The sequence below is a fragment of the Cryptomeria japonica genome, chromosome 10, assembly GCF_030272615.1.
Source record: "Cryptomeria japonica chromosome 10, Sugi_1.0, whole genome shotgun sequence".
Lineage (NCBI taxonomy): Eukaryota > Viridiplantae > Streptophyta > Pinopsida > Cupressales > Cupressaceae > Cryptomeria > Cryptomeria japonica.
In genome coordinates, this window is record NC_081414.1 from 228,233,110 (window position 1) to 228,255,210 (window position 22,101).

At 38.4% G+C, this 22,101-nt stretch overlaps 1 protein-coding gene across 1 annotated transcript in view; it reads right to left on the reverse strand.

The window, feature by feature from the left end:
• Positions 1 to 22,101, reverse strand: part of LOC131077808 (eukaryotic translation initiation factor) — a 139,796-nt gene that overhangs the window by 116,372 nt on the left and 1,323 nt on the right. The gene's annotated exons all lie outside the window — the stretch shown is intronic.

Sequence of the window (22,101 nt, forward strand, 5' to 3'; positions counted from 1 at the left end):
GACTCTTATTGTAAACATCGACACTATAGCTTCAACCATATTAGAAACTTGAGGGGAAAGAACCATATTATGCTGGGAGACTATACTCCATGATTAAGCCCAAGAGTGTTGAACGACCAACCAAGTCAATCCGACCCCTTGGCCCACAAGCAACCAACTCACTGGGTGTGTACTCAATTGAGGGGACCCGTATTCCTCAACCTCCCTATTATGTTTCCTTGCCAGTTTCTAATATGATTGCTTTATTAAGATCCAATGAATAATTACTAATCCTAAATCCTTGATGGGCTGGCAATGTAACTCAATAAATAAATTAAATACTTCATAGGAGATTTCATAAAAAAAATGGACTTCTCCCTATTGCATACCAATTACTTGTACAATGTAAATTTCAGCTTTTTTGGATTCAATTCAAATCTAAAGATCTCTTATCTGATTGATGTCTTTTTCCCAAATGCAGATCCGCTTTATATAGCCTTAAGATAAGTGAAGAGCCACATCTCCTTCCCATGGTAATGTCTCCTTTCCAAAAGAGGTTGTCTCCTCTAAACTACCTGCTCACCCTTCATTAAACTGCGGTTGTTTGAAGCGCTTCTGTTAGGATTTGTTAAGGATAACTGCCACTTAGATTTAGCTTTATGCACTTAATTCTGGGATCATTAACCAGGATGTTGTGTGTGTGTGTGTATATATAATATTTTAATTTATTATTAAATACCATAAAAAGGGACATTTCACATTTAACCATCATTAGGGTCAAATGTAATTGGAAGATGCTCATTGGAGGGTGTGTTGGGCTCTCATGTCATTATGCTCTTGTATCTCTTGTTAGACTCTTTGAACATTGTAATTTGGGTCCTTGTGACCATTGTAATAAGAGTGTAGTTGTATATTATTGAATCCTCTTATGAACTTTATGATCCATCCATGTTTGGGATGAAACTCATTAATTGCAATAATCGTATGGAGTTGTATTGGATGTTTTTGTATCTGTATTGAGAGGGTGTTGGCATGATTTCTATGTTGCACTCTTTTAGGTCCATGCACTCGCACCGGCTTCGCCTGCGGGTGCACCCCAAGTTCATCGGGTGCACCATGGGTATGCGCCTGTGTAGCCATAGCACACCCGTGCACCTGAGGTGTACCCTAGGCGTACTCAAGTGCACCTAGTGCAAACTCAATGCGAACCCACAATCCAAGGCACCCAGTCACTTTAGTGACTTTTTTATTAAAAAAACATTTGTTTACCTTTTTCTTCCTTGGAAACTCTAATACAACCCCTAAAGAATCATTTCATTCTCTCTTTTTCTCATTTTGTGACTTCACACTCTCCTTTTCTCATTTTGGAATTTTGAAGGGCAGCTGATTATTTTCGAAGGGCATCGATTGTGGAGTGCCTAAGGAAGGACGATAGCTTGCACAAAGGAGATTGAATCATCTAAGGTAAGCATTTAACCCCATTCTCTAGTCTTTTAACAATTTTTTTAAGATTTGATTAATTTTTTCAAAAAAAAAAATTTAGAAAAAGAGAAACAAGTTCTACTATTTGTTATAATGTTTTTTATACTTACGTTATCTTGTACATAGTGTAAGCTTGCATTTATTTTTATTTTTTCTAGTTTAAAATTGTGTAATTTCTTATAATAGCAAAATCAGATTGCAAAAATGGCAACTAGCTTAAGCTCAATGGGTGGGGATCCAAACCAAAGATTTAAATTTGATAAAGGATCTCCTTTATGGAGACATACTACAATGCTCAAACAACTTCTAGGAGGTGGGGGATATCATTGGAATTGTAATTATTGATAAACCAATTATAGGAGCTCATATTATTGAGTGAAACTTCCCTTTTGTGGCCCTCACCATAAAGGGATTAAAGTATGTGAAGGGCCAAATAAGAAGAGGTGGTTTGCCACACAAATAGTGGCACTCATTAGAGAACATGAAGAAGCTAACGGTATGGCAAAAAGAGAAAAACTAAGATCTCATCCTTCTGCAAAGAAAAAACAATGACTTTACCCATAGATTGTCAACTAGTAATGGCCTCATGTTGATGTGTTTTTACACACATACGAACACAGAATAAAATACCCAAAAGTATCTTATCCTCTCTTGAACAAAGTTACTCAAATGCTGAAGATTAGCTTAAGGATCACTTGAGACAACTCCAAGGTTCATGAATGTCAGGTCTTGACGTGTGGATAAGCACAGTTGATCATTGTGAATGCTGTTTCATCAAGGGGCCTTTTACACAAGAAGAGATTTCATGTAGCACTTTGCGAATGATATGCGGTGAAGTTCTTTCCTAATACTAGTAAATGTTTGTCAAAAAAATGGCAAAAGATAAGGGTTTAGAGAGGTTCTAAGCTATACTAGGAATGAATGGATGAAGACGACATTAGTGAAACTCTAATAGTCTTAGCATCGCCATACAACAACAACTCCACCAAAACTAGTGCAATCTTCTAAGGATACTTTAAGATTTCCCAATTGTTACTACGCATAGACACCATCACTTGAATGCATAATCATGATTGAGCAACAATTGAACTTAAGCACTTTCAATGATTCCAGTTGACCACACAAGGTGTACTTACAATCAGCAAGAGGCTAGTGATATGGATTACGAGTTTCACAATACATCAAGTACAACATTCCATCATTTAATCTAAACACTTAAACTAATATCCAAGATTGACTTGAAAGGATAAAGAACCATGCAATAAGCTTCAAAGATTGATTAGAAACACCATAACTTCAATGTTTTATTAATCCAAAACCCAATAACAATTATTCAAGTCCTTCTCTTATCACTCTTGAATTCTATCTCTACTATATAATCTCTCTTGCTTACTAGATTTCTAACTGAACTCGCTATTCCTCTATTAACTATTAACCTTTACAAATGAAATGAGTGGAGTTTATATAATACTCCCAGATACAATGAAGGGCCGAGATAGAATGAAGATCAAGGGCCAAGATTTTGCCACCTAAGCCCTAATTAGGGTTTGATAGAAATGAAACCCTAACTAGATAAACATCATCATGGAATCAAAAAATGAGAAAATAGCATGTGCTGACACAAAAATCGAGGAAGCATCCTCCAATAGGAAAATGTACTGCCAAGTGGGATCATAACAACCTGTCTTCTAGAATTTGCTTTCCTTTCTCTCGTTCCTTTCTAGCATATTCGATGAACCTGGTCACTATGCCCTCTATTTAGATCATCAGGATCTCACATGTAGAGACTTCAACTGCTCCTCCATATGCATGACTTCTTCGAAAGCTCTGACGATGGCATTCTCCCATTCAGGCTCGAGTTCTTGAGTCTTGTTTGCTAAAACCACGAACTCAAGCATATCATTCAACTGTTCCTTGGTGATCATTCCATCAGTCCCATGGAAGATGACTCTTATTCTTTCTTCCAACTCTCTAGCTTCTATAATTGTTCCTGGGTCAATCTTCCTCTCTAAAACAATTTGTGCTACTTCCACTATCTTATCATGAATTCGATGCATATCATCTTGAACTTGACTACATCCATTTCCAATCTCCTCAAAAATGACTTTCTTTGTTTGAAGTAGACTGCTCCATCGTAGAAAGTTGGGTGTAGATCCCTCTCTTGTTATCTTTTCTCTTGATAAAACTTCTCTGGATGTTTTCCTTATTACTTGAAGTACTGGAATGATGACATCTCTAGCATGAGCAAATGCCTCAAAGGCTTCTATGAGGACATGAGTTCTCCCAAGAACCTTTATGACTATGTCTAGTATCTTCATTATGCCCTTCATGAACTTGCTAACTCTAGTATACGAATCTTCTATCCATGCATCCATCAACAATGCAGAGTTCCTCATCTTCTCCATATGATCAACCAATTCTGGAGGAAGCAAGGGTGGTGGTGTAGTTGCTGGACTCTGATGCCTCAATGGTTGTTGAAATTGCTGGACATAGTTCCTCCACGCACTTATCTCCTTTTCTAATCTTCTATTATTTTCTATTTCTCTCAACATATCATTGACTGCCTTCAATGAATTAGTTGCATCACCTATGGCTTGCTCAGAGGTGAGTGGGACCAAATCAATAGTCTCCTTATCATACTCATCTGTTGTGATCTCACCTTCGTACTTCTCAACCCTTGGAGTAGCTATTTGCAACTTCCTTGATCCCGAATTATCTCTAATCACCTTGGACATCTTCGTAGCTTTCTTCTTCTCGGTAACTTCTTGAGTTTGGCTTAGAAGACTTGCTATGTCGTATGTTTGTTCTTCATCGGCTACTATCACTTCTTGAGCTAGTCTTTCCTTTAGCCATTCCGGAATAGAAGATCTTCCTTCTTGAATTTGTGCTTCATGCATTTTCTCATCTCTAGGTGGGAAGGTAGTCTCATCATTATCCTCTTCTTCACCTCCTTCAATCTCTTGAATGAGATGGGTGAGATCTTCTTGTCCTTGTGACGATTTCTCCTTGCCTTTATCGTTGTGAACTGTGGATTCTGCTGATTCATTATCTCCTTGACTTAACTCCTTTTATACCCTTTGCTCTTTGTGCCTTTCATCTAGGTTTGGCTCTTCTTCATGTCTGGAGGAAGGCTGACTTGTATTTGATTTATGCTTCTTCCTTGAGGGCCCCTTTTCTCCACGATCTTCCTTTCTCTTTGATCCTCTTGAGTGAGATGGTTGAGTAGCACTCCCACTTGCGCTTGCTTCTTCTTCACCATCTGCCTTTTCTTCTAAGTAGAATGTCATTGCTATGTTCTGCTCTTTCATCTTTTGGTGTTGTATATCTATCCATATGCGAGTGTATTCTAAAACTGGTCTCATCAATTCCTTCGAATCAACAACCTCTATGTCAACCCACTTGATGTCGATCTCCTTGTTTTCTTTGGCGTAGGCTACTTGAAGATATTTGCCACTCTCTTGAACTTGATCGGTAACATGAAACAACTTGCATTTCCGAATGAAATCGAGAGATAGCCTGGAATACATTTTCTTCTTCGCTTCTACATCATCTTGAACGTTCATGCAATAATCTTCTAACTGCCACTGGTGTCCATACTTATTTCCCAAAACTTCTCTTACATTACCATATGGATCGAAGCAATCTCTAGGTGTGAATGGCTTGAGTGAATAGAGTGCCAACTCTCTCCTAATATCCTCAGCTACATGAATGGAAGGGCATACTTCAATAGAATCTCCAAGCATGATAGGGAAAGAAACACTGGTTCTATGCTTATGCCTATGTGCCTTGACATATGCCACCAACTGCCATGCCACCTCAAGTAACACCACTCTATCTGTCAGGTAGCGCGGCAACATGTAGGGAGGAACAGGACATCCTTGAACTCTGATATAAGTGAATTTCGAGAACTGGATGAACCATGCACCATGTTGTTCTACTAATGCTTGTGCCTTTGGAGAGAATCTTTGTTGTAATCCTCCCCGAAGCATCCTCGTGATGTGCATAGTGAATGCACCATTCACTCTCCTATAGTGTTGTTTTGGTGGATGATTAAGCTGCGGATAACACTCATGCACCTTTATCTCTCCGAGTCTCCTTCCGACTACGCCCGTGTACATAAGTCCTGGATATTCATAATTTCTTGCAAGGGAGTATATGGCGTAGGAGCTCATATAGAATGTTCTGGTGCGCATCAACCTCCTTAACTATAGATCAATGCTATTGTTGATGAGCCTTGCCCAATTGATTGCATTTTTGCCATGAGTGACAGTCTCAATGAAGTAGAACATCCAAATTTCAAATTATGAAGCCTCAAGTGCACCAACCAATCGAGGGAGTAAGGTGATGAAGTCTCTGTATTCATTATTGAAGTCCACCCTATGTAGCCTATCGAACCATCTGCTTCTACCACCTCTACTCTTCTTCAACCAAAACTTGTCAATGATCTTTGCACAAGCATCTGGATCATCATCATAGGCGGACTTAGCTCCTTCCAATCTTATGTAGACCATGTCCTTAGGTTCGGGTAGATAAAATGTTTCACTAATTGTTGTCTCTGAGAGATACGCGAGCACTGTTCCATCCTTCGCTACTATTCTTCTTGAGGGAGAGTCATAATGTTTGGCACATTCCACAATTAGCTCGTCGCATTGCACTGCGGGGGGAAAGCCAGCTGCATTTATGATGCCACTTTCAATCATCTTCTTGGCTGTAGCAGTAGGTTCACTCATGTATGATGGATGTCGGAACTTCCTGGTGTCGAACTTGCCGAGATTGGTGTCTCCTACTTTGCTCCAATGCGAAGTGATCCTAATCTCGAATGCGCTGCTCTTCAAATCTTCCTTGATGAGTGCATGACGAGTCATGGTTTTGTTTGGTTGAGGAGCTGCCATCTTCCACCTGCGAGAGATATGTAAGTTAAGATAATGGTGAAATATTGATTTAACGAAGCCTATAAGCTAGTTATGAAATTGATCTAAAATAAATCTTGGATCTCAATAAATGTGAATGATTTGCTCTTCTAGATGAATTAGGTAGGTCTAATTCGCCTTAACAAAATCAATTTCAGACCTAAATCAGACCTGTTCCTGTTTTTATATCAGTCCAAATGATGCACGCACTTCTGATTTGAATTCAAAATATGATCAACAATCTGACTGTTAATGTCCAGAAATTCGTTATCTTTCAAATTTGCCTTAATTCTTTGCTATTGAAGGATAAAATTCACCCTCCAATCCGCTAAAATTCGCCCTTGTAATGATGAAGTCACTGATCCTTTGGCATGAATTCGCTGTTAATAATAATAAATTCGCTTCCTTGCTGCTAAAGTTCACCAATCTGCTCTTGAATTTCGCTGATTAGAGAGATGAATTTGCTTTGATTGATGTTTAAAATGAATGCTTGCTCTCCTTCTTATAGGCGATCAGGGAAAGGGTGGTATCTTTTCCATATTAGACCGACTTGGTTAAATTAAAACAAAAAAAAACTCTCAAGCTGACCAACTTACCTATTTGAATTTTGAATTTTATTAATGTTGGATTAGTGCATCAAGGAAATTCGCTCATCTCCCTTATTTCTTGAAGTTCGCTCATCTAGGCTAATTTGTGAAGTTTGTTTAAGACATTGATTCTTAGGTGCTCGGACATTGACTTCCCTTTAATCATGAAAGTCGCCCATGTGTATTGATCCTTGAAGTTCGCTCATGTTCATCAAATCTTGAAGTTCGCTCATCCTTAGCAAATCTTGAAGTTCACTCACATCGTGGAATTTGTGAAGTTTGTTTCAAATTGAATTAATTCAAGGTAAACACTTTCAAATTTCCCTCTTTCTTCCATCATGAATTTCGCTCATCCACCTCAATCCTTGAAGTTCGTTCATGTCCCTCAAGTCATCATGTTTGCTCATGTATCTTGATTCTTGAAGTCATTCATATACTTTGATTTGTGAAGTCGCTCGTCTACCTTGATTTGTGAAGTCGCTCATATACCTTGATTTGTGAAGTTGCTCATCTAGTCCATTTTGTGAAGTTCACTTGTCTTGCCTCAAACATGAAATTAACTTGCTTCTCATTACCCCAAATTCAAAATCATTTTCTTCTAAACGCGTTGAGGCATGGAACTAGCTTCAAGGAAATGATTTATTATTTGCATCCTATTGTAGGCAACCAAATTCTCTCTTCTCCTTCAACTCACGAAGTTTGCTCATGGGCATCAAATTGTGAAGTTCGCTGATCTACTTCCAATTTCACTCCTCTACTTCCAATTTCACTCATCTACTTCAAATCTTGAAGCTCGCTCATATACAGTGATTGTTGAAGATTGTTGTTCTCATTTGATTCTCGAAGTTCACTCATCCCCAAAATGTAAAATTCGCTCATATACCTCAACTTTTGAAGTTCGCTCATGTAGGGTCAAACATGAAGTTCGCTGAGGTAGTCCAATTTATGAAGCTTGATCATTTAGGCTGATTGGTAAAGTTCATTTCCAATCGAATCAACTCAAGACAAATGCTTTCAAATCTCTCTTGCTCCTCCATGATGAATTTCACTCATCCACCTCAATTCTTGAAGTTCACTCAAGGGGTTCAATTTGTGAAGTTCACTCACTTAGGCTCAAACATGAAGTAAACCTCGTAAGGACTAGGAGATGAAGTAGATTTGCAAAATGAGCTTACCTCCAATCATTTTGTTGCATTTTGATTCAATCTTTAGACTTTCAAACGCTCAAACTCATACTCAAACAAGGCCCTCAAGGGAAATTCACCCTCCTATCTCTCAACATGAAGTTCGCTCATATAGCCTAATTGTTGAAGTTCGCTCCCTTAAGCTTGAACATGAAGTTCGCTCATATAGCCTAATTGTTGAAGTTCGCTCCCTTAAGCTTGAACATGAAGTTAAGGTATTTTTGGGGGCTTGGAGAATGAGGTAAATTGAAATCAAATATTGCCTATTTCTCATCACCTTGCTTCATTTTCTCCATTCAAACTTACAAGATAATGCTTCCTGAAACAACTTCGATTGAGCTCATGATTGACTCTCATGACATCTAGACCCTATGAACTTGCTCATTCCACCTGTGAGAGGAAGAGAGACTAGACTTAAGAGAAGAGGACTTGGAAAAAAAAGGGGGGTCCCCATCTTGATGGGGCGATGTGTGAAATGGTCACAACACCTCCCAACATCCTTTCTTGCAGATACCCTCTATGTAAGCTTAAGTAGAAAATCCCAATCTTTCCCGCAAAAGAGGCCATTGGGCAAGGCATTTAACATGGAAGCAAGAGATATTGTAGAGTGAAAAATTGCACGTTGCATCTATGTCAATGGTGGTCCTTTCAATTTGGTGAGATCACCATACTAGTGGATAATGGTAGCGGCAATCAATATTGCACCTCCTGGTTTCACAAGTCCTAAGTATGAAAAGGTGCACACCACCTTGTTGGGAAGAGAGAAGAATTTTGTAGAGACATCACTTGAATCAATTAGATATTCTTGGGTTGAATCGAAAGTTTCGATTGTTTCTGATGGATGGAAAGACTGCAAAAATCGTCCATTAATAAATGTTATTACAATGCTCCCCAAAGGGACAATGTTTTTGAGGGCAGTTGATTGTGAGGGGAAAATAAAAAATGCAGAATTCATTTCCGAAATCCTCAATCAGTCCATAGAGATGGTGGGTCATGAAAATGTTGTCCAAATCATTACAGACAATGCAAAGGTTTGCAAGGCTACAGGTGCTTTAGTTGAGCAAAGATATGAGCACATTTTTTGTACACCATGCACCAAGCACTCCCTTAACTTGGTGATGCAAGCAATTGGCACTCAAATAGAGTGGGTGAAACAAATATACCAAGAGGGTGAGGAGATCCAAATGCTTGTGACAAACCACCATATGTCACAAAAACATTTCGGGAGTTTCTCAAGGTTCAAATTGTCGAAAGTAAATTTAATTATTTTATTTTATTTTATTTATGCCATGTTTAATATGTATATAATATTTTTTAATTATTGACATATTTTTTACATGATCCTAGGTTGCTGAGACCCAAATTTCATCATATACAACCATGATGAGACAACTTTTGAAGGTGCGAGAGGAATTGAGTGCCATGGTTATTAGTAACCAATGAGGTGTTTGGAAGCATTCAAATTCAGAGAGGGCCCAAAAGGTTAGGTCATTGATCTTGGATGTGGTGGGATCGTGTGGAATGTCTTGAATTTCACCAAGCGTATCATGGGTATGATTAGGTTTGTTGATACAGATACACCTTTGGGAAGTCTATGATGGCATGCACACCATGATAGAAAAAATGAAAGTCATAATAGCACAAAAAGAGAATGACCCCAAAGAAATATTTTTCACAAGGGTGGAAAAAATATTTCTTCACCATTGGAACAAGATGACCACGCCATTGCACCTTGCATATGCATTATCTCCCAAGTACTCTAGCACTACGATACTTTCTTTGCCAAGGAGAACTCCACAATATAGAGATATTGAAGTTGCTACTGAGTACAAGTGGGCATTTGCTAGACTCTTCTCAGATCTTGAAGTGGTGGAAACTATCAGGAAAGAGTTTGGCATGTTCATCTCAAGAAAAGATCATAGTCCTTGTGCTATCAATGACCAATCCAAAATGGATGCTACTATATGGTGGTTCCTCCATGGTCAAGATTATTTGTTCCTCCGAGCTCTTGCAAACAAGAATCCATCACAAGTTTTTTTTACTTTTTATTTTAACATTTGTATTGTAGAATTTAATACTTAATATTCTTTAATTTATTTTGCATTTTTTATTAAGTTTTGTTAGTTTTCTCTCCAATTTCAACAGGTTGCAAGTTCTTCTTCCATTGAACAAAATCGGAATACATACACCTTTATCCACTCAATGAAGTGTAACTAGTTGGCTGCAAAAACACAAAAGACTTGGTTTATGTTCATTCCAATTTGTGTCTTCTATCACATAAGAAACACCAATACAAGGATGGGTAAATGAAGCATTGGGATGTAACCCCTGAGTGTACCAACTCAAATGCAACTATTGATAATCTTGCTAGAGTCACTATGGGTGAGGATGATGAGATACCTACACATGATGCACCTAGTGGGAGTGGAACTGCATTGGGTTCAAATGATTTTTAATTTGAAGCAAACGATGATGATCTTGGTCTAGATTCTTTTGATGATTGATAAAGATAGAAGAAAATTATTATTATTGATTCTCAATTTTGTAATTGCAATGATTTTCATTTGAATTGTGAACCTAGACATATATGATACATTGATATATATTATATGGCATATGACATAATATGATAATATTGAAATTTTGAACTATCAATTGAAATTTGGCATTGATCAATGATGAAGTGTAATTCTGTATATTTTTTTAATTTTTTTTCTATATAATATGTATGTATGTATGTATGTATGTATGTATGTATGTATATGTATATGTTGGCATTTTTGTTTATTTATGTTGTGATTGTCATTGATGGACACACACTTGTATTGTGATCCCCTTTATATGTATGAGCTTGTGCTCAACCGGTATTTGTTCCAACCGGTATGTTGTATACTAGTCTTTAGACTAGTGGTGATGTTGCAGAATGTGTTTCCCGGTCTGAAGCGGCATGTCGACCCCAAGCGGTTCGTAGATCACAAGCGGTACGAGGGAGCAAAGCGGCACAACACATTCTTACCAGCCTTCATTTTTGTCAAACCGGCAACCGGTATTTTGTATGAACCAGTAATACTCTATGATGAGTTACCAATCGGCATTTTGTGATGAGTTACCAATCCACCGATTGTTTGACGGTGCCAACACATTGACGGTGCTTCTTGTGTCGTGTTACTGAGTATGTCTAGATTCATTGAACCTAAGAAATTGTAATGTAATCCTATTGGACCGACATGAAATCAGATTCTTTTAAAAGGACATCATGTTTAGGGTTTTAAGTTGTTGCTGAAAGGGTTAATGTCGTGCTAGGGTTTAAGGTGGAAGTTGAGTTGTTGTGAGAACGATATCATCTGAGAAGATCAAGTTGTAACTGTGAAAGATATAGAGAAGACTGAAGTAATGCTGGAATGCATTAGCTGTGAGCAATACTGGATCTAACCAAGTAGTTTGTGCTATTAGATAGATCAAACACTTGTTGATTACTCACATCTTTGACAAGTCTGTAGCCCTTAACCGGGTAGGCCTCAAAGCCTTTGTAAAATCCTCTAACAAGGTGGTTCACACATGTGAATCTAAAATCCTCTAACAAGGTAGTCTTTAATCGGACTTATCTCCTAACAGAGATTGAGATTCCTAACAGGATCTGTTCTGGTGAAGAACATTGTAAGACCTTAACCGGTCTGACCTTAGCCGGTCTGGTTTCTATTCTGTAGATAGTGACTTGTGAGTTCCATCTCACCGTGGTTTTTCCCAGTTGGGTTTCCACGTCAAATATCTTGTGTTATGGTTGTATTGCTTTTGTGGGTGAATGCTTTATTCGCATTTTGGTTTGCATGTGTGGTAACCGGGTTGACTGTTAGACTGCTTTACTGGTTTATCTTTAGACTGTGTAAGTGTTTTAGTGCATTGGTCTTTGGCATACTAATTCACCCCCCCCTCTTAGTATTCATCAATTGGTATCAGAGCCTACCTTTCTATAAGTTTAACCACTTGGAAAGAGATATGAGGGAATACACCATGAGGGAACTTACTCAACGGCTCACTAAGTCTGAGCAAGCCTATGATGATCTTATGGTCAAATACAAAGCATCTCAAGCAAAAAGGAGAGAACATGCAGAGAAGCTGATGGAACTATCTGAAAGTAGTTCTGAAGATGAAGCTAACATGGAAGCCATGATTGCTGAAGTAAATAAGCTAAATGATTCAAACTCCAATCTGAGAAAGGAGTTGGAAGGACTGACTATTCGGTTTAGTCGAGCTTGAGAACTGGAGAAAAGCTGAAGATCGGATAAAAGATAGAGATCATGAGATCTCTAAGTTGAAATAAGAGATTAGTGCACTGACTGCTCGCCTTCATGAGAGCAGAATGGAAAAAGAAGACATGCAAGGAGAACTGAACATAGCCATCTCAGAAAATGCAAGTCTAATGGAGACAAACATTGCTATTTCCAAAGAACTCTTTGAGTCAAAGGAAATACTTGCTAAGTTTGGCAAAAGTACTGTCAAGCTAGAGCAAAAGCTTGAGTCATCTAGACTGGCAAAGAACACCAATGGTCTTGGTTTCTCTGAACATGAGGAAGGAGAATCCTCGGGAACAAATGCTTAAGCATCAAAGAAGCAACCGGCACTCAATGGAAAAGGTAAGCAAAAATTCAAACCTGTTTGCTTTAACTATCTAAAAGAAGGACACACTGCCAATGTATGAATGAGCAAAGCCTACAATAATTTTCCATATTTTATCAACAATGTACCTAGATCCAATAAATTCAATGGTCATTGTTATGCATGCAACAAGTTTGGGCATAGAGCATTTGAATGCAGGTCTATAATGGATAACACTGGAAGATATCCTCAGAGGACCCAAGGAACTGGTCCTGAACCTTTTATGAACCAGAACCACAACCGGTTTAATGTCTTCAATCATCAATCGAGAAGCGGTGGTCATCAAGCGGCAACCGGATGGAGAGAAAGTTGTATGATCTGTCATGGTCATGGTCACACTGCTGCAACATGCAGAAGGAAGAATGGAAACATGTACAATGGACCTTGGAGAGCACCTGGACTTGTTTCCTATCACTGCAACAAACCGGGTCACATTGCAAGATTCTGCAGAAGCAGAAAAAGTATATCTGATGATATACCGGTCACTCAGTAAGGAGAAATAGATGTTGAAAAAGTTCGAGGGGACATGAAGAAAACATGGAAGAAGAAACCAATAATGTCGGAAGAGGAACCAGTTTCTGCAACTAGTGTGGAAATATCGGAACCGGCAAACTAAGCCTTAAAGGCTTAGGGGGAGTAAACGGCGAAATGCTTTCGAACCCCCAGTTGACACCAGTAAAAGACCTTAACCGGTATGTGATACCTGTCGCTTGGCAGAAGACCGGAAATGGTAAAAAAAAAAAAAAGGCAAATTAGGGTTTACGCCCTAATAGAGGAGCATTAATGACGGTAGGTGAGAGACATGTATAAATGCATTTTTCAAATCATTTCTCACTATCTCTTTTCGAGCGAAGAAAAGTTTTCGAGTGCAGAGCGAAGTAAAGGCGATTTGAGCTTAGATTTCAAGAAATTGAATAACCTTGAAAGAGATTCAAATCCAGTTTGCAAGCGGTAGTGGAGAACACAAAGCGGTGATTTAGCATCTGATGGAGAGTGAAGTGAAACAGAATCAGGAAGCCCTAAATTCGCATCTAAAAGGTATTTTTCGTGTTCTTGAAATACTCTTCAATGGCTTCCACATCTCATACCAGTTCGAATGCATCAATTGAGTCAGAAAATTTTATTCAGAGGGTGTCTAAATATAATGCTTTGTCACAAGGTCCGGCTGGAGTCATAGTTGAAGAAGGAATTTCTGATTATATTGATTGCAAAATAGAAGACCTAGGGTCTTTGGCTATTCACACTCAGTTAGGTCTATTTTGCGGCAAGGACAAAAAGATCAAACCGGAGTTTAGTGTCTTAGAGAAGAAGAAATTCCACAACGCAGTATATTTTCTCGAAGATTTCACGAAGGATCATATCAGAATTATTTTGAGCAGAGTCCACGGTGACAAGATGTACCTGGAGAGGACGCATGACATTATACCTCAGGCAATTCATGCAGTCACCGAGTTTTATAACACAGGGGAAGTGCCAGCCCTGAGAAAAGTGAGCAAAACCGAAATAGCCAAGCTCACCGGTTCAACCAGTGATTCACGGGGTATGACAGTCAATCCTATCAAGGATGATCTGGTGAAATACGCCTACATGGTGATAGGATACAGAACGTTTTCAGCCAGCAGGATTAATTTTGTATCTGCCGCAGCGGTAAATGCCGCTTACCGAATGATAAAAGAGGATGCATCTTTTGACTTATGCACCGGCATGCAGAGGCAACTCCTGTTAAATCTTAAGGCAATCAAACAGGACAACTCACTGAGGTTTAAGTTTGGACAACTACTGGTAGGGTTGTTCTTTTATTTCCAAGGCTACTTTCCGGGTGTAGGAGATGTCCAGTGGTCCCCTGACCAACCGGTAACCAAGCAAATAAAGGAAAGTGTACAAGCCATTGGAACCGGCTACCCTGAGGTACTGAACAAATATTTTGATGAGTTCAGAAGAAAGATGAGTCAGAGGGTAAGAATCTCAGGTGACATAGTGAAGAAATACGAAGATGACATCTGTTTCACCATTCAGATGGACAAATGCTTAATGGAGGCTGTTGAGCCTAGAATGGAGGAAGTAGAGCCAATGGGCTATGAAGTTATGTTTGACATGTTGGAAGGGTATGCCTCAACCCTTATTGCCTCGCCTCTTGATCCAAAGGCTAAGAGGACCGGAACCTACTTGGAGAGGATTGCACCAGCTGAAGAACAATCGGTAAAGAAAGGAAAAGAACCGGCAGCTAAGAAAGCCAAGGCAGTGCCTGCAGTATCGGCACCGGCTACTACTGTAACTCCAAGAGTGACCAAGCGGTCACCGGCAAAGAAGAAACCGGAGGTAACACCGGCAAAAGTCTTCGAAAGAAAGAGGAAGACTAAGGCAAATGAACCGGACTCCGAAGAAACTGAGTCTGATGAATAGCCAAAGAAGGCAAGACAGACAAAGAAGATGAAGAAGAATGAACCGGCAGCATCTGCACCGGTAAATATAGACATCTCCTCATACAAACCTTTGACACATTGTCAAAGAACAGTAAAATAAAAAAATATTAGGAGAAAGTTACTTCATGATTTAGTAGACTATTATGATGAATTTAATAGTGAGGAAAAAGATGAAGTAATACAGGAAATCATTCTTTATTTGTGTAAAAATGACCGGTCACCATCAGAGATTAAATCACAGACACCGGATTCATTATTTAAAGCATTAGATAATAAATGGTGCATTGCCATTGAAAAGGAACAGGAGATTAGGGAGAAAGTCTTTGCACAGTACTTCCCCGAACTCTCAAATTCAGAATTATTTGATGCCCTGGATCAAAATAAAGGTCTCTTCTTCACAAGGAGAAGAAGACTAGTTGTTGGAGGGGAGAATTGATGATGTTGAAAAAGATACTCATCAGCATATGGCTCATGCTATCAGCTCCCACAAAGCACGAATGGCCAACCTCCAAGCGGAAAAGGAACCGGTTATTTCCAAACCGGATGAGGTCTTTGATGAGGAAGGAAACCTGGTGGAAGAACCAATCGACACCATCGATGTCGATGCCCTGGATGTAGAAGATGTCACTCAGGACATACCTTCTAAAGGAACTGAACAGGGGCAACAAGCCGATCAGGGTGGTGAACAAGCTGAGGACACAGAACAAGCGGCAAAGGAACAGGAAGAGAAAAGGAAGAGGGATGAAGATGAGAAAAAGAACAGAGGAAGAGAAGAGAAAAGAGGAAGAGGAGAAACGAAAAGATGAAGAAAAGAAGAAGCAAGAAGATGATAGGAAAAAGAAAGAAGAAGAGGATAAGGAAGAAAAGAAGAAGGAAGAGCAAGAGAAGAAGAAGAAGGAAGCGGAAGAGAAGAAGAAGAAGGAAGAGGAAGCACAGAAGAAGAAGGAAGAGGAAGCAAAGAAGAAGGCAAAAGCAGAGCAGAAGCAGAAAGAAGAGGAAGACAAGAAGAAGATGGAAGAGGAAGAGAAGAAAAAAAGAGAAGAGAAAGAGAAAGAAGAGAAGGAGAGGAAAAAGAAGGAAGAAGCAGACAAGACAATTGAAGCAATGAAGAGCACACAGATGGAAACTCCTAAGGCAACCGGGAGCCAAGCCAAACTGGCTGCTATTTCGAGTCCTATTGATCTCCAATCTGCAAGTGAGTCTGAGCTTATGCAGAGCATCAAGGTTGCCCAAGAGCGCCTTGAAGTCATTCGCAGGAAAAGGTAACAAGATATTATTCAGGCAGCTATAGACACACTTACCGGTTTAATCCCCGGTACTAATCTTCCTTACACTGAATCATCACTAGCACAACTCAAACTTCTATGTACTGTAGTGGATGATCAGGTGCAGAGTCTAGAAGAAGCAGCAGAGGCCAATGTAAAGAAAGAGCACCAAAAGGCTCTTAATGTTACTCTAGTGAAGAAGATGAATGAGCTTAGGACTGAAATGCTGAAAGATCAAAAGGACATAAGGAATGCCTTGGATGAGGGAAACTTGCTACTCAGCAAAATCTGTCAACCTCATCTGTTTTGTGATGATGTGCTAGCCAAGAAGCAACAGCTTCAAACGGACTTACAGTCCTACTTGGGCACATTTAAGACTCCTTATGATTCCTTTGCAACATATGGGCAAACCGTTCACCGGTTCCAGATCCAGTTAGCCAAGATGAAGCAAGAGATCAGTACATGGTCTAGGGATTTGCAGGAGCTTCAACTAGTATTACTTACACGACTGCAAATTCTTCAGAAGTGTTATCTGAACCTGGATGCCCTGACAGTCACACAGGGACTGAGCACAGTAGATGCCATGGAGGAACAGGTATCCCAGATGCAGACAGAGAAGGAAGTGGCAACCTCCCTACTTGAGTCCTGGTCCCTATCCATGAAACAATTTTTGCAGGACTATAAATCAGTTTTTGACAAGTATTATTCATTATTGTCATAAACTTTTATATATATATGTGGAAACAAGGTTTTTCAGCGATACTTTGTCATTGTTGGCAAAGGGGGAGAAGTATATCTGGTTTTTGGTTTTAAAATTTTGATCTTCTGACACGGGGGGAGAAGTATTTGTTTTGAAATTTTGATATATATGCTGTGATATATGCTATATGCTCTGATGATTATGCTCTGTAAGCAAAATTGCTATACACTGTGTTGTTTAAGGGATAGTGTATATGCTTAGGGGGAGCAATTTTGTTAATGGCAAGTTTTTGTTGTAAAACACTTGGATGTCAAAATTTTATTTTCCTAAGTGTTGCCATCAATGCCAAAGGGGGAGATTGTTGGCATTTTTGTTTATTTATGTTGTGATTGTCATTGATGGACACACACTTGTATTGTGATCCCCTTTATATGTAGGAGCTTGTGCTCAACCGGTATTTGTTCCAACCGGTATGTTGTATACTAGTCTTTAGACTAGTGGTGATGTTGCAGAATGTGTTTCCCAGTCTGAAGCGGCATGTCGACCCCAAGCGGTTCGTAGATCACAAGCGGTACGAGGGAGCAAAGCGGCACAACACATTCTTACCAGTCTTCATTTTTGTCAAACCAGCAACCAGTATTTTGTATGAACCGGTAATACTCTGTGATGAGTTACCAACCGGCATTTTGTGATGAGTTACCAATCCACCGATTGTTTGACGGTGCCAACACATTGACGGTGCTTCTTGTGTCATGTTACTGAGTATGTCTAGATTCATTGAACATAGGAAATTGTAATGTAATCCTATTGGACCGACATGAAATCAGATTCCTTTAAAAGGACATCATGTCTAAGGTTTTAAGTTGTTGCTGAAAGGGTTAATGTCGTGCTAGGGTTTAAGGTGGAAGTTGAGTTGCTGTGAGAACGATCTTATCTGAGAAGATCAAGTTGTAACTATGAGAGATATAGAGAAGACTGAAGTAATGCTGGAATGCATTAGCTGTGAGCAATACTGGATCTAACCAAGCAGTTTGTGCTATTAGATAGATCAAACACTCGTTGATTACTCACATCTTTGACAAGTTTGTAGCCCTTAACCGAGTAGGCCTCAAAGCCTTTGTAAAATCCTCTAACAAGGTGGTTCACACATGTGAATCTAAAATCCTCTCACAAGGTAGTCTTTAATCGGACTTATCTCCTAACAGAGATTGAGATTCCTAACAGGATTTGTTCTGATGAAGAACATTGTAAGACCTTAACCGGTCTGACCTTAACCAGTCTGGTTTCTATTCTGCAGATAGTGACATGTGAGTTCCATCTCACCGTGGTTTTTCCCAGTTGGGTTTCCACATCAAATATCTTGTGTTATGGTTGTATTGCTTTTGTGGGTGAATGCTTTATTCGCATTTTGGTTTGCATGTGTGGTAACCGGGTTGACTGTTAGACTGCTTTACCGGTTTATCTTTAGACTGTGTAAGTGTTTTAGTGCATTGGTCTTTGGCATACTAATTCACTCCCCCCTCTTAGTATTCATCAGTATATATGTATATGTATATGTGTATATGTATATATATACCTATACATATACACATACACATATATATACAAATATGTGTACACATATATATACAAATATGTGTACACATGCATATACATATATATGTGTGTACACACGCATATACATATATATACACAGGCGTACCCAAACCCACGTATCCAAGGACCAAAAAAAAAAAAGTTGCCCATACCCATGTACTAGGTTCTTGTACATGTACCCATGCCCACACCCGATTTGGTAACTTGGCATGATTTGTTACATTTGAAATCATGATCAGTAATAATGTTTGCTTCAAAAGGTGTAAAGTTATATTTATAATGTGATTGTGATCCACCCACATAAGTGGTGAAGGGCCTATTCTTGCATTTGGTATGTTTTGACATTGATATCGAACATGCACAGAATTTTGAATTGCTGCCATCATATTTTCTATGTGGAGATAAAATGGATTAGAGAACCTCATTTTATATTTGGGTAAAACGAACACATGAATAGAGTAAATGAATATGTGCCTTGTTTAATTGAAAAAAATGGATTGTATTTGGAAGTTGGTTTTGACAATATCCTAAGGGAGGTTGCACCCCTAGTTTACTTAACCCTATTGTATGTGTGTGTCCATGCATACAAGAGGGTAATGTCAGTGGCTTGAAACATTCAAACAAGTCTTGTGAATGTTCCATTTGTTGTTTGTAATTAGGGCGGTGGATTCCAATTGCCTTGGGCAACATTGGAATCCGCCTAAGGGGGCCAGCCCCTTCTCCAACGCACAAGGGCTGGGCCCTATATCTCCACGCCTCACCTCCACTCCACACTAAAGTCTACACGCCTCATGATAGGGCCTATCCTAAATTTCGCATTTAGCAAATTAAATAATTAAAAGGTTTTTAATTACTTTGCAAAGCCGACATGTTAAAGGGGTTCGCTCCACATATAAATGAGCATTCAACCCTCATCACAAATCATCCATTCAGCTCTCACTTCATGCGAAATATACAAGTCTGGATAATGCGAACTTCAGGAAGAAAGTCTACATCTGCACCTACAGAAATTATATCTGCCATATCAGCAATTTGAATCTGCCAGTTGAGGTGTGAATTCCATCATTAGAAGTCAGCGAAACTTAGTGAAGATAGTGCGAATTCCTTGAGGGTCTGCAAATCTGGGTTAAAGGAGCAGCAAGCCAGCAGCAACCAACACACATATGACAGCCAACCAATTTGCCATTCCTTCTGTGACAGCAACATCTACTTCTACAAGTTCTTGAGATAAGTGTTGTAATGATTGCATAACCATAATCCATAATCAGATCCGAGGATCTTTTCTGGCTGGGTTTTTCCTTCTAGGAGGTTTTCCCAAGGTAACTGTGTCTTGTCTTTATTTCATTCTCTTTCTTCACAATGGTTAAATCTGAAACTATAAATCTCTAATCTAATTAATCTAATTGGTAAACAAATTCTGATTTTCTGAGTTTAGTTAATCTGAAAGTGTTAAAATTAACACCATTCAAGCCAAGAATTTGATGGTCTATATGGTCGTTTTTTCACTTGTGGACCATAAATGACAACTCAAAAATTTATTAGACCATATGGATTGACATGCTATATTTTCATAAACCATGTATATGACACTTACAATTATTAATAAAGCGTAAAATTTTATTATAGGTAAATATAATATAGTATTCTAATTTATAATATTCATATATATTATTTTATAACATTTATTATAAAAATACAATCTAATTTAGTATATTTTGAAAAGATAAGATATAACTATTTCTAATTTTAATATGAATTTTTTAAAATAGTTCCTATTTTTTATATGAATTTAGAAACTTGTCATATATAAAATCTAAGATTTTAACATTTATTATTAATAATTATTAATTGATCATAGTTTAATATTAATATGTAATATATACAATTCTATAATGTTTATTATAAATATATATTAATTTAAAAACTTTTCAAAATAGGATATAATTGTAAACAAGACTATCTTGAATATGATTTGGTACAAATTTAAAAACTTGCTTAGTAAATTTAAGATTTTTGCATATATCACAAATTTATCATTGTTTTTCAATTTTAAATTCCTTTTATATTATTTTTTGACAATTAATTTTTTTTTAAAACATCAAATGGAAGGCATTAAAATGACCAAACCGTCATTAAACTTTCATATGATAGGTAGGGGTGGTCGTCGAATTCTAAGCCTGGTTCCACTTATCCCACTCACCCTAACCCTATATGGGTGTCTTTTGTGCAAGTTGGAATCCTAGAGGCTAGATTGACAAGACTCGTTTGACTATTTTGGGGTGAATATCATGTGAATGAACTAGTCTAGTTCAAGAAAAAACCTTTGTCAAATTATAGAAAAATCTTGTCCCGAACACTTTTTTCCAAGACTAAATTGTATTTTTGGGTCTATAGAACAACATGCAAGTGTCAAGGTCCAGTATTGGTGTCCAATTTGTGCACTATTATCCTCTATTGTCAGATTGTGGGCACTTCCAATCATTTTCCCAAGAAAATTTTGTTGTTCCCATGGGCCTACTTAGTCTTCCTATCATCTTACTTTGTCAAAAGATGTTGTACCTTGCAAGTTATTCCCCTCTTTGTATTGGGATGCATGCCTTTGCACAAAATGGTTGGTTGACAATTCAATTGGTTGAGGTCTTGCACCTTCTAGTTGAACTATCTCTTGTGTAGGTATTCCCTTGCATGGAATTTCGTTTGGTGTTGTTTTGGAATAGGTATTATTAGAGTGTAACTCTCCTTCCTATTCCTTGTGGCCATGAGAGAACAAGATCATGGACCAGTGTCTTATTTTCAACATGAAGAAGGCTCCATGCTCTCATGTGGTCAATGCGGTGACTTGTCCCATAGTTGTGAAGTCTTTCACTTGTGCCACTACACTTGAATGCATAGGTGATGAACATAAGAGGTGTCATTGTGCTTGTCAAAACATCTTATGCCTGTTTTATTGTGCAATGCGATGCATTGATGGTGTGCTTGCAAGGTGAAAAATTTGTTCATCCGATTCTTGTTCATTAATGCCTTAAGTGATCGCTTCGGGCATTATAACATCAGAAGCACTTTAAACTCCATCGTCCCAAGTAATTGGCACTTGAGAAGTGTGGGGGTATCCATGAAATTGGCATTCCTTGGAACAAATTTAGACTCGAGATAAAAATATTTCTCAATTTTGCCCACAATGCAACTAGTCAGACACAATCTTATTCTAATCTTCATCAGTTTTTACAGCAGATTAAACTGCTTTTTTTGCACGTCTCTCTACTTGTAAACTATTTAGTTAGTTCGTCTTTAAGGATTTAAAATGTGAAATCTCTGTTTG